Source organism: Primulina tabacum, chromosome 10, assembly GCF_025594145.1.
Source record: "Primulina tabacum isolate GXHZ01 chromosome 10, ASM2559414v2, whole genome shotgun sequence".
Classification (NCBI taxonomy): Eukaryota; Viridiplantae; Streptophyta; class Magnoliopsida; order Lamiales; family Gesneriaceae; genus Primulina; species Primulina tabacum.
Genome location: NC_134559.1, coordinates 23,002,122 through 23,015,793, shown reverse-complemented (window position 1 = coordinate 23,015,793; position 13,672 = coordinate 23,002,122). Strand labels below are relative to the sequence as shown.

Sequence of the window (13,672 nt, the reverse complement as noted above, 5' to 3'; positions counted from 1 at the left end):
CGTAAACTTTCGCGACACGAGGACTTCCCAGGGAGGTCACCCATCCTAGCTCTCCCATCGCGCCAGAACGCTTAAATTCATGGTTCTGATTGGGCGAGAGCAGTGCCGCGTGTTGTCAATCGCCGCCCGCTCCACACGTACTCGAGGGATCTAAGAATAAACATCCCATTCAATGTCGGGTGTGATCATACCAGCACTAATGCACCGGATCTCATCAGAACTCCGAAGTTAAGCGTGCTTGGCGAGAGCAGTATTAGGATTGGTGACCCCCTGAGAACTCCTCGTGTTGCATCCCTTTTCGCGTTTTTCTATTTTTGATTACTTGTTGACAGACGATTTTCGGCTCAAATCATCTGAATCTCGAACGGACCAGATAAGACATGTGAAATCAACGTAGCTCGGGCACTACTGGATTCGGACAAAATTGTAGGCTAATTTGATTGTAAACGGGCAAAACGAACGAGACTCGTTACTCCGCAATGAGCTGGCGAGATTTTAGCCGAATTCCTTCTCTAAGACCCTCTAATTTGCGATTTTTTGTTTCTGTTAAGCTTACGTTTCCTCGAGAAATCCGCTTAGGATGTTCGAAATTCGATTCCGGTTCCATTTTATCGTATCCCAGGCATAAAATAGCTTTACATTCGCTATTTTCTTCTTTTTATTTTTTTTCTATTATCTGGGAAAATTTAGCGATTTTTGTTATCGTGAGCCGGTTCTGTGCGGCAGGGTATGACGTAGATTACTCCGGATTCGGTTAACTCATTAAAAACAATTATTTCGACTGTTTTATCCATAATTTACGTAAACGGTCGCGACACGAGGACTTCCCAGGGAGGTCACCCAGTCCTAGCTCTGCCATCGCGCTAGAACGCTTAACTTCATGGTTCTCATTGGGCGAGAGCAGTGCCGCGTGTTGTCCATCGCAGCCCACTCCACACGTACTCGAGGGATATAAGAATATACATCCCACTCAATGTCGAGTGCGATCGTACCTGCACTAATGCACCGGATCCAATCAGAACTCCGAAGTTAAGCATACTTGGGCGAGACCAGTACTAGGATGGGTGACCCCCTAGAAGTCCTCGTGTTGCACCACTTTTCGTGTTTTTCTATTTTTGATTACTTGTTGATAGACAATTTTCGTCTCAAATCATCTGAATCTCGATCAGGACCAAATAAGACATGTGAAATCAACGTAGCTCGGGCACTGCCGGATTTGGACAAAATTGTAGGCTAATTTGATTGTATACGGGCAAACGAACGAGACTCATTACTCCGCAATAAGATGGAGAGATTTTAGCCGAATTCCTTCTACAAGACCCTCTAATTTGCGATTTTCCGCTTATGTTAAGCTTATGTTTCCTCGAGAAATCCGCTTAGGAAGTTCGAAATTCAATTCCGGTTCCATTTTATCGTATCCCATGCATAAAAATAGCTTTACATTTGATATTTTCTTCTTCTTATGTTTTTATATTTTCTGGGAACATTTAGCGATTTTTGTTGTCGTGAGCCGGTTCTGTGCGGAAGGGTATGACGCAGATTACTACGGAGACGGTTAACTCATTAAAAACAATTATTTCGACTGTTTTATCCATAATTTACGTAAACGGTCGCGACACAAGGACTTCCCAGGGAGGTCACCCATCCTAGCCCTACCATCGCGCCAGAACGCTTAACTTCATGGTTCTTATTGGGCGAGAGCAGAGCCGCGTTTTGTCCATCGTCGCCCGCTCCACACGTACTCGAGGGATATAAGAATAAACATCCCACTCAATGTCGGATGCGATCATACCAGCACTAATGCAATGGATCCCATCAGAACTCTTAAGTTAAGTGTGCTTGGGCGAGAGCAGTACTAGGATGGGTGACCCCCTGGAAGTCCTCGTGTTGCACCCCTTTTCGTGTTTTTCTATTTTTGATTACTTGTTGACAGACGATTTTCGGCTCAAATCATCTGAATCTCGATCGGGACCAGATAAGACATGTGAAATCAACGTAGCCCGGGCACTGCCGGATTTGGACAAAATTGTAGCCTAATTTGATTTTAAACGGGCAAACCAACGAAAATCATTATTCCGCAATGAGTTGGCGAGATTTTAGCCGAATTCCTTCTCTAAGACCTTCTAATTTGCGATTTTCCGCTTCTGTTAAGCATCCGTTTCCTCGAGAAATCCGTTTAAGAAGACCGAAATTCGATTCCGATTCCATTTTATCGTATCACAGGCATAATAATAGTTTTACATTTGCTATTTTCTTCTTCTTATTTTTTTTTCTATTTTCTGGGAACATTTAGCGATTTTTGTTATCGTGACCCGGTTCTATGCGGAAGGGTATGACGTAGATTACTCCGGAGACTGTTAACTCAATAAAAACAATTATTTCGACTGTTTTATCCATAATTTACGTAAACGGTCGCTACACGAGGACTTCCCAGAGAGATCACCCATCCTAGCTCTGCCACCACGCTAGAACGCTTAACTTCATGGTTCTGATTGGGCGAGAGCAGTGCTGCGTGTTGTCCATCGCCGCCCGCTCCACACGTACTCGAGGGATATAAGAATAAACATCCCACTCAATGTCGTGTGCGATCATACCTGCACTAATGCACATGATCCCATCAGAACTCCGAAGTTAAGTGTGCTTGGGCGAGAGCAGTACTAGGATGGGTGACCCCCTCGGAAGTCCTCGTGTTGCACGCCTTTTTCGTGTTTTTCTATTTTTGATTACTTGTTGACAGACGTTTTTTGGCTCAAATCATCTGAATCTCGATCGGGACCAGATAAGACATGTGAAATCAACGTAGCTCGGGTACTGCCGGATTTGGACCAAATTGTAGCCTAATTTGATTGTAAACGGGCAAACGAACAAGACTCATTACTCCGCAATGAGCTGGCGAGATTTTAGCCGAATTCATTCTCTAAGACCCTCTAATTTACGATTTTCAGCTTCTGTTAAGCTTCTGTTTCCTCAAGAAATCCATTTAAGAATTCCGAAATTCGATTCCGGTTCCATTTTATTGTATCTCAGGCATAATAATAGCTTTACATTCGCTATTTTTTTCTTCTTATTTTTTTCTATTTTCTGGGAAAATTTAGCTATTTTTGTTGTCGTGAGCCGGTTCTGTGCGGAAGGGTATGACGCAGATTACTCAGGAGATGGTTAACTCATTAAAAACATTTATTTCGACTGTTTTATCCATAATTTAGGTAAACGGTCGCGACACGAGGACTTTCCAGGGTGGTCAACCATCCTATATCTGCCATCGCGCTAGAACGCTTAACTTCATGGTTCTGATTGGGCGAGAGCAGTGCCGCGTGTTGTCCATCGCCGCCTCCTCCACACGTACTCGAGGGATATAAGAATATACATCCCACTCAATGTCGGGTGCGATCATACCAGGACTAATGTGGGGACCCGGACGCTAATCATCTTCTTAATCATCTTTGGGATTTAATTATCAATTAAGATAATCAGGGTCTAAAAATTTTTCTTTTTTTAAAATGTAAGTGCGGAACGTAATGGAATTAACTAATATACATCTCAGTATAAAAGTACAATAATGTACAACAATTATTCAAACTAGTCTAAGGTTTAACTACTAAATTTCAAGTATTAAACCAAGTCTACATCCAAGACCGGAATCACCACTCTATTCTCGATCTCTCATCATCCTCTTGACCCTGATCCTGTCCCTCCTGTTGTCATGCACACATACAAACAAGACAACAGCCGGATACTCCGGTGAGAATAAATCCCAGTATAAATAATGTATACATGCAGTTAACTGAATTAACATAAAAGCATGAATTATATCTTATCACATGTAGCATAGTCAATAACATGTATCAATACCAATCTGTAAATAAAACATGAATCGTAATCTACGAAACATAAACCAATACGGATCTGTAAATCAAGTTCTAGTCTCGATATCTAAGACTCGACTCATCTCTTATTCTAATCTAGGGATCCCGATCTAATTTAGACTTTGGTATGCTGTATCGAATGTCTACAGTAGACGTCGATCTACATCTAAGCTCATCGATACACCGTAAGTCTAGAGTCTACGCGGTTCTGACAAAGACTCGGCGATTCTGCCCTAGCTAGGCTGATCTGCCCTAGACTCAAACTCTGGCTCTGCTATAATTCAATAGACTAAACATATCAATATGATAATCTGCAAATATCAATGCAATAAGGTAAAGTATGTGATTTTGGGAAACTCAAGTCAAACCTAACTCGAGTTGTGCAATCCCGAATCAACATTTATTTATACCTTTATCTTCTCGATCCGACGAAGACGAAGTCTCGTATTCCAATCTGTCCATAACCAGTCTTGCAATGACAATCGCATAAATACAATATTAGTATATAAATCAATTCAAGACTTGTTCTGATCAATACTCAAACCAATACATAATCTGATCCATATCTGAACAAGGCACAATCTAATTAATATCAACGATATCACGATACAATCGAAATCATTACTGAATCTGATCAATCTAAATAAATACTGAATCTGATCAATATCAATCTACTGATGTTTCGACGGAATAACAATACAGTCACGATAACCCCGTCTATCTCAACATCACAGATATAATATCAGAATTCATAACCAGTATCAGTACAACTCATAATCTGAATAATAACACAAATCTTGTATAGAATCTCAACTAAATCAACTCTGAAATTCATAACAATTTCATAAACAGTCTATTCTTTAATCTGACTTCGATTCTATGATGTCTAACGTGTCAAGAACATCATATATGAATTCCATTTAATTCTGACAACATCATAATTTCAGAACATGTCTAAACGTAACAAAATTTACGTCCAGTTGTAGCATGCGTTGATTGGAACACAGTACTGAAGTCGGATTCAAAAACAGACGGACGGATTTTTCATAAATCTCGATCAAAAGCAGAAGCTGCTTCTTCCGTTCCTTTCTTTCTTTTTCCTTCTGAGAATTACCGTTTGTATGTTTATATATATATACATACATATTTCGTGCATGCAAGGCAAGTGGCTCACTTCTTCATAAAACACGTCTCGCGCATATGCGCGACCCCAATCGACGCATATACGCGAGACACTCGGTCTCCGCGCATATCCTGTACATCGCCTCGCGCATATGCGCGACTCATCTCCGCGCATATGCGCGAGACCCTCTGGAGTCACTCGCATAGGCTTCGCGCATATGCGCGACATCTTCCGCGCATATGCGCGAGGTCTTCTGCCTGTTTGGCGCATGTACGCGCATCCGATCGCGCATGTGCGCCGATGCTACTATCCTCGCACATCCATTTTCACACGCTATTTCATTTCGTGTCTCGGTTAGTGAAACGTCCTGCTCTTTTTATTGCTTTAAAAGTACTAGAAATTTTTTTTTTCCTCTGTCTAAAATTTTCGGCTTTCAGTAAAATATTTTTATAAAATATTTTAACCCTTAAAATAAAATACCAACCATCTAGCATTTTAAAAATCAAGTGCAGTGGCCATAAAATAAAATCGTCGCATGATTACCAAACCTAAAAAGCAATAAATTTGAAAAGTAAAGCCCATACTAAACCTCTCAAAATCTCTCAAAAGCATAAGTAAATCGTCTTAAAATCTTTAAGTAAAATCATAAAGCATAATGCGGAAAATGTAGCGCTGGTCCTCGGGTTATGTGCGCCTTCAGTCCAGTCAAATCACTCATCAAGTCCTCCCTCAATACCACCTGCATCCATCACACCTATTGAGTCTAAAGACTCAACACACCATAATCTTGATAACGAGTAATACGTAATACAGTCAACATATAACGGTGAAAAATATTTGTACTTAAAATATCATTTTCATGAAGATGCATAAACATAAACATTTTTGTAAATATTTTCATGATGCATAAAACTTTAAACATAAACATTTTCATAAAATACTTTTTTATGACATGCAATCATAAACCTTAACCTTTTCCCTTTTTCCTCAACATGACATGACATAAAACATTTTTCATGATCATAAATATTTTTCCTTTTCCTTTTCCTTTTCCTTTTCCTTTTGTTGAATTCAGATCGTTAATTGTGACTTTCCTGGTCATGCTCATGAGGGTCGATGGATCCATCTACAAAAAACCACAGTACTGGGCGGCGAGGGACACCAGCAACACTCTCACCGGTCAACTGGGCCCTGGCCTATCATGATTCGAATAGAAATACGATCGTTGGGGCTCCCTCTGGGGCCTTTTCCCCTCACGATATTCCCATTCTTCCGTTACCACAAAACCGTTACCACATATTCGCAATGATGGAAACAAGATCGTCGGGCTCCCACTGGGACCATAACCCTTACGACGTCGCCAACATTAACGAATTAGTCACAATTATTTCACATCCTTCAACATTTTTCATTCGCATCACTTAAAAAAAATCATGAATATCATTACGTTTTTCATTTTTTTGAAACCAAGCATGCAACATGTATTTTAAATGTCTTCTTAAATCATAAAAATCCCTTAGACATTTAAAAATCATCATTTAATCATGAATAATTCATAAACATTTAAAAATAATCATATTTTCATAAAAATAGCATTTAGGGCACTGCCATGACGTTTACTATGCTTTAGGTGCAAAAAGACCGTTTTACCCCTAGACGTAAAATTTTACCTTTTCGACTTTTTCCTTGATTTCATGACTCTAACATGTCCCAAATAATTATTTTAGCTTACGTGAATTTTTTCATAATTTTATTTGGCTTAAATGTTAGACTTTTTCAATTATTTTTTCTTATTTATTTTGACGGTGTTTTAATCCCGAAAAATACCAAACTTTAATATAAAATTCCTAAATTATAAATTTAGTCTTTTTATATTATTTTAGCCCTTATGGACCCTGACTCGACCCCCGTGAGCCGTTTTCCAATTTTTTTCTTCTTTTAAATACCCTATTCGACACCTAAACTTCAACCCCGAGCCAACTTTCGATTTTCACGAGTTACCCCCGAGCAATATCGAACCAGAACCTGCCCAACATGTTGAAGTACCCTACTGGACTCTAACCTCACCAAGAAACCAGCCCAAACCACAAAAACGACAGCTTCCTAAGTAACCCCATGCTGGCCGAGACTTTCAGCTTTCATGGACTCTACGATTTTGGTGTCTAGACCTTTAGCCGACGCCCCAACCCCTGAACCAAATTATTGTGCACCACGCTAGGACCCTAGTGAGCCACCCTAGCCCAGCCCGTGACCCCGAGTTGAACCCCTCATCCCCTGGACCTGTGCGTAAACCCTGCACCAACTTGTGCATGGTTCTCGGGTGGAGTCCTAGCATAGCTAGGACTCTTCCCCAGCCCTGACCGTGAGTCCTAGCTTGGCTAGGACTCCCTCCTTGACTCTCTCGTGACCTTGGCTAGCCCCTGGAACCAGCCAACCCAACCCCAACCCCCTGCAATGAAAACCCGAACCCTCAACCCAAGACAGCAACTCGCGCTGCTTGGTGTTTTGTTTCTGCCGTAACTTTCGGTGGTGATTAAGGTGAGTTGGTGTGATTCTAAAACAAGTGTAAACCACTCTTGATCCTTCCTTATGTCATGGCAGCCCCTTAACCAAATAATATACAAGTTATTGGATTCAAAAATCATGTTTTCTCATTTATACATGCCATAAACCGAAAATTCTGAAAAATATTTCATGTTCTTCATGCACACAATAATTCAATCAATAATATGATATGATGGATGAGAAAAGGAGATGTATGGCGTGCCTTTGCATTTTATACGCACGAAAAACCGTTGACGACGAAGAACGGGAGATGACTACGGCTTCTACTTTGCTTGTTGCCTTCGAAAAACCCTTACCAAAAATCCTTCAAAGTGCCGTGAGATTTGTGTGTGTGTGATGGGAAGAGTTTTTCAGAAAATAAACTAGGTGGCCGATTTTCTTTGGTGCCAAAGTGTAGGGTTTTGCAACTTTTACACTTTAAATACTAATTAAATCCCTAAGTAGGCTTTAGGCCTATTAAGCCATAGAATTAAGCCCATTAGTTAAATTAGGATTTAAATAAAATATTAACAAGGTTTTGGTTTAAATAAATTTGTGAATTTATTAGCCGGGTTGCCAAAAAGCTCGTATTTTAGTTGAAAAACCAACACCGATAAAATTTACGCCCCGGCGTATAAAATCACCTCAAAACCCTTAATTTCACAAAATACTAAAAAGCATCGACAATCTTGTAAATAATTAAAAATAATTATTTAATAAAAATATTTTACGTTTTCTTCAGCCCTCGGTCCCCGTTCCTCGATCGTCACTTGAATATTCCTAAAATACATTTTTTTTTTTGCATGATGACAAATAAATCTCATTTAGCATATAAACAAGTACGTCACATAATTAATTAGCAGCTAAAATCAATTAATTACTCCATTTTTCATAATTTCCTAGATTCGCATGCAGTTGGATTACGTTGTCTTAATTTTGGACCATACAATTCCCCCCCCCCCCCCCCTCCTTAAATAAAATTTCGTCCTCGAAATTAGAACTTACCGAAAAGATCCGGATAGCGACTCTTCAAGTCCCTCTCGGTTTCCCAAGTAGCTTCCTCTTCCGAGTGATTCAGCCACTTGACCATGACCATTGGAATGACTTTGTTACGCAATCGTCTTTCTTGTCTAGCCAGAATCTGGACAGGTCTTTCTTCATACGACATATTTGGAGTTAGTTGAAGAGGTTCATAATTAAGCACATGTGACGGATTCGACATGTACTTCCGCAGCATCGAAATGTGGAACACATTGTGAACTCCTGCAAGCGCTGGTGGCAATGCCACTCTATAAGCTAGTGTCCCAATCCTCTCCAAAATCTCGAACGGACCTATAAATCTTGGACTAAGCTTGCCTTTTTTGCCAAAGCGCATAACACCCTTCATGGGTGCTATTTTCACAAATACATGATCGCCCACTGCAAACTCTAAGTCTCTTCGTCTCTTGTCCGCATAACTCTTTTGTCGGCTTTGTGCAGTCTTCATTCTATCACGAATCTCGACTACAAGTTCAGCTGTTTCTTCAATCACATCTGGACCAATGTCTCTTCTTTCCCCAACCTCGTCCCAATGAATAGGAGATCTACACTTCCTTCCATAGAGTGCCTCAAAATGAGTCATTCCTATTGATGATTGATAGCTGTTATTGTAAGTGAACTCCACTAGAGGTAATTTTTGTACCCAAGAAACTGCGAATCTCGGTGACACTCTTCGGTACTGGCCACTCTTTTACTGCCTCAACTTTACTCGGATCAACTTCCACGCCATCACTAGAAATGATGTGGCCTAAGAACGCCACTCTGTCAAGCCAAAACTCGCACTTGCTGAACTTTGCATATAGCTTTCTGTCTCTTAATACCTGCAGTGCTGTCCTCAAATGGCGACTATGATCCTCTCTGCTCTTGGAATAGATCAATATGTCATCAATGAAGACAATAATAAACTGATCCAGATACGGCTGAAATACGCGATTCATGAGATCCATGAAGATCGCTGGCGCATTGGTCAACCCGAATGGCATGACCATAAACTCATAGTGCCCATATCTTGTGCGAAATGCTGTCTTGTGCACGTCAGACTCCTTGACTTTCAACTGATGGTATCCAGATCGCAGATCAATTTTAGAAAACATCGAAGCTCCTTGAAACTGGTCAAATAAATCCTCAATTCTTGACAGTGGATACTTATTTTTGATAGTGACCCTATTGAGCTCTCGATAATCGATGCAAAGACGCATACTACCATCTTTCTTTTTCACAAACAAAACCGGTGCGCCCCACGGAGAGTAACTAGGGCGAATAAAACCCTTGTCTAGCAGTTCTTGGATTTGATCTTTTAGTTCTTTCATTTCAGCGGGTTCTGGACGATAAGGTGCTTTAGATATAGGAACAGTGCCCGACATAAGCTCAATAGAGAACTCCACTTCACGATCGGGTGGGATGCCAGAAACGTCTTCGGGAAAGACGCTAGGAAAATCCCTCACAATATCAACATCTTCTAACTTCTGGCTGATGGATTCATGTGTAGTAGTGACACATGCTAAATACGCCTGACATCCATGCTTAATAAGCTTCCTCGCACTTAGACAAGAGATAATGTGCGGCATTTGCTGGTTTCTTGCCGCCTCGAAAACAAAAGATTTACCACTGGGTGGCCTAATTGATACTGATCGCTGACGAAAATCAATCGAAGCTCCATTCGCTGATATCCAATCCATCCCAAGTATAATATCGAATTCGGGCATAGGAAGCACAATAAGAACTGCCCGAACAACATCTCTGAATAAACGAAGCTCCAGATTCTTAACAATCTTAGATGTGAGCATCTGATCACCGGAAGGAATCAAAACTTTGAAACCCAAACCCATATCTTGAGGAGTAATATTCAGTCTTTTGATGAAGGTTTCTGATATGAAAGAGTGTGTAGCTCCTGAATCTAGCAAAGCATAGGTAGCTACGCCTAGAATGATGATCCTCCCCGTGATGAGTGTAGTGTCTGCCTCTTCCTCAGCTTCCTCGGCATTCATAACATAAGCTCGGGCCGTAGCAGCTGCTTTCCTCTTTGGGCAATCAATAGCCTTGTGACCGGCCTCCTTGCAGTAGAAACATTTATATGATCCCAACTCGCATTTCCCAAGATGTAGACGGTTGCACTCCTTGCATGGTTGCCTCTCAGCAGGCTTTGGTGCTCCCGGATTCTGTGGCTTTGGTGGCGCTGGCTTCTTGACTTGACCTTGGGGCTTTTGAGGCCCTTGAGGTCTAGGAGGACCCGTATTTGGCTTCTTGTTGGGTTGATTGTTATTCTGATAATGCTGCCTCTTGCGCTGAATCTCAAAGTCAATGTCCTTTAAGGATTGCTCAGCTTGATATGCATAAGTAACTGCCATAGCATAATTCTCCGGACGCATCATCATAACTTTATCCCGAATGGTAGGTCTTAGGCCATCCTTGAAATGCCTAAGTTTTACTTCCGCGTCTCCAGCAATAAGGGGTACGAAGTGGCAACCCCTATCAAACTTCTTCACAAAATCAGCAACAGATATGTCGCCCTGACGGAGGGTCATAAATTCCCTCTTTATCCGGCTTCTGAAATCAGCAGTAAAGTATTTCTCATAGAATTTCGTCTTGAACTGTGCCCAAGTGAGTGTAGCAAGGTCAACACCATGCTCGGCTCCTTCCCACCATAAAGAAGCGTCGTCCCTAAGCAGATAAGTAGTGCATCTTACACGGTCGGCGTCTCCCATGTTCAGATAGCGAAAATGTACCTTGAGTGATCGGATCCAACTCTCTGCAGCAAATGGATCGGTGGTGCTAGAAAATTCCTTCGGCCCTAGCCTTCGGAACTGCTCATAAATATCATCCTGTGGCCTAGGTGGCTGCTGTGGCTGCTGCTGCTGCATCTGCTGTAACTGCAGCTGTAGCTGTTGCTGCTGTAACTGTTGCTCGAAGAGACGAGCCATACCCTCTAATGCACGAGTAGCAGGATCCCCAGGTGGAGGAGGTGGTGGTGGTGGTGCATTTCTTTGACTATTCCCTCGGCGATTAACACTGTTCTCTGCCTGATTCTCGATAACGGGTACGCGTCTAGGAGGCATTTTATCTGAATGTTTTCCAAATTCTAACGTAACCAACATGCAATTAAATCTAAGTTTTCTAATCATGTAACACATCCTGACTTAATTAGCATTTTAAGCATGCAAGGCAATACTACTAAAAAAAACTATTAAACAGGTATCCTAAACATAATATACATAACGTCATGCAGGTTAAATCATATAGAATCACATAAAACAAGTAAAACTTACGACTTGAGGCTTGACGATTGATCTTTCTGGCGCTGATGGTGGCACAACCCTTTACAGGAACCTGGCTCTGATACCAACTGAAACGTCCTGCTCTTTTTATTGCTTTAAAAGTACTAGAAATTATTTTTTTCCTCTCTCTAAAATTTTCGGCTTTCACTAAAATATTTTTATAAAATATTTTAACCCTTAAAATAAAATACCAACCATCTAGCATTTTAAAAATCAAGTGCAATGGTCATAAAATAAAATCGTCGCATGATTACCAAACCTAAAAGCAATAAATTTGAAAAGTAAAGCCCATACTAAACCTCTCAAAATCTCTCAAAAGCATAAGTAAATCGTCTTAAAATCTTTAAATAAAATCATAAAGCATAATGCGGAAAATGTAGCGCTGGTCCTCGAGTTATGTGCGCCTTCAGTCCAGTCAAATCACTCATCAAGTCCTCCCTCAATACCACCTGCATCCATCACACCTAGTGAGTCTAAAGACTCAACGCACCATAATCTTGATAACGAGTAATACGTAATACAGTCAACATATAACGGTGAAAAATATTTGTACTTACAATATCATTTTCATGAAGATGCATAAACATAAACATTTTTGTAAATATTTTCATGATGCATAAAACTTTAAACATAAACATTTTCATAAAATACTTTTTCATGACATGCAATCATAAACCTTAACCTTTTCCCTTTTTCCTCAACATGACATGACATAAAACATTTTTCATGATCATAAACATTTTTCCTTTTCCTTTTCCTTTTCCTTTTCCTTTTGTTGAATTCAGATCGTTAATTGTGACTTTCCTGATCATGCTCATGAGGGTCGATGGATCCATCTACAAAAAACCATAGTACTGGGCGGCGAGGGACACCAGCAACACTCTCACCGGTCAACTGGGCCCTGGCCTATCATGATTCGAATAGAAATACGATCGTCGGGGCTCCCTCTGGGGCCTTTTCCCATAAATGAGCTCCCTCTGGGGCCTTTTCCCCTAACGATATTCCCATTCTTCCGTTACCACAAAACCGTTACCACATATCTGTTACCACATATTCGCAATGATGAAAACACGATCGTCGGGCTCCCACTGGGACCATAACCCTCACGACGTCGCCAACATTAACGAATTAGTCACAATTATTTCACATCCTTCAACATTTTTCATTCGCATCACTTAAAAAAAATCATGAATATCATTACGTTTTTCATTTTTTTGAAACCAAGCATGCAACATGTATTTTAAATGTCTTCTTAAATCATAAAAATCCCTTAGACATTTAAAAATCATCATTTAATCATGAATAATTCATAAACATTTAAAAATAATCATATTTTCATAAAAATAGCATTTAGGACACTGCCATGACGTTTACTATGCTCTAGGTGCAAAAAGACCGTTTTACCCCTAGACGTAAAATTTTACCTTTTCGACTTTTTCCTTGATTTCATGACTCTAACGTGTCATTATTTAAGCTTACGTGAATTTTTTCATAATTTTATTTGGCTTAAATGTTAGACTTTTTCAATTATCTTTTCTTAATTATTTTGACGGTGTTTTAATTCCGAAAAATACCAAACTTTAATATAAAAATTCCTAAATTCTAAATTTAGTCTTTTTATATTATTTTAGCCCTTATTGACCCCGGCTCGACCCCCGTGAGCAGTTTTCCAATTTTTTTCTTCTTTTAAATACCCTATTCGACACCTAAACTTCGACCCCGAGCCAACTTTCGATTTTCACGAGTTACCCCCGAGCAATATCGAACCAGAACCTGCCCAACATGTTGAAGTACCCTACTAGACTCTAACCTCACCAAGAAACCAG

General features: G+C 40.3%; 3 non-coding genes and 1 pseudogene across 3 annotated transcripts; all 4 read left to right on the top strand.

Moving 5' to 3' along the window:
- The first annotated feature begins 177 nt into the window (after positions 1 to 177).
- On the top strand, positions 178 to 295 carry LOC142509753 (5S ribosomal RNA). The gene has a single exon (XR_012807909.1). It is a non-coding gene; the product is annotated as a 5S ribosomal RNA (ribosomal RNA).
- A 683-nt stretch (positions 296 to 978) lies between these two features.
- Positions 979 to 1,096, top strand: LOC142511697 (5S ribosomal RNA; annotated as a pseudogene).
- Positions 1,097 to 1,778: 682 nt separating this feature from the next.
- Positions 1,779 to 1,896, top strand: LOC142508288 (5S ribosomal RNA). The gene has a single exon (XR_012806509.1). It is a non-coding gene; the product is annotated as a 5S ribosomal RNA (ribosomal RNA).
- A 684-nt stretch (positions 1,897 to 2,580) lies between these two features.
- On the top strand, positions 2,581 to 2,699 carry LOC142516718 (5S ribosomal RNA). The gene has a single exon (XR_012812499.1). It is a non-coding gene; the product is annotated as a 5S ribosomal RNA (ribosomal RNA).
- The last annotated feature ends 10,973 nt before the right edge of the window (positions 2,700 to 13,672 follow it).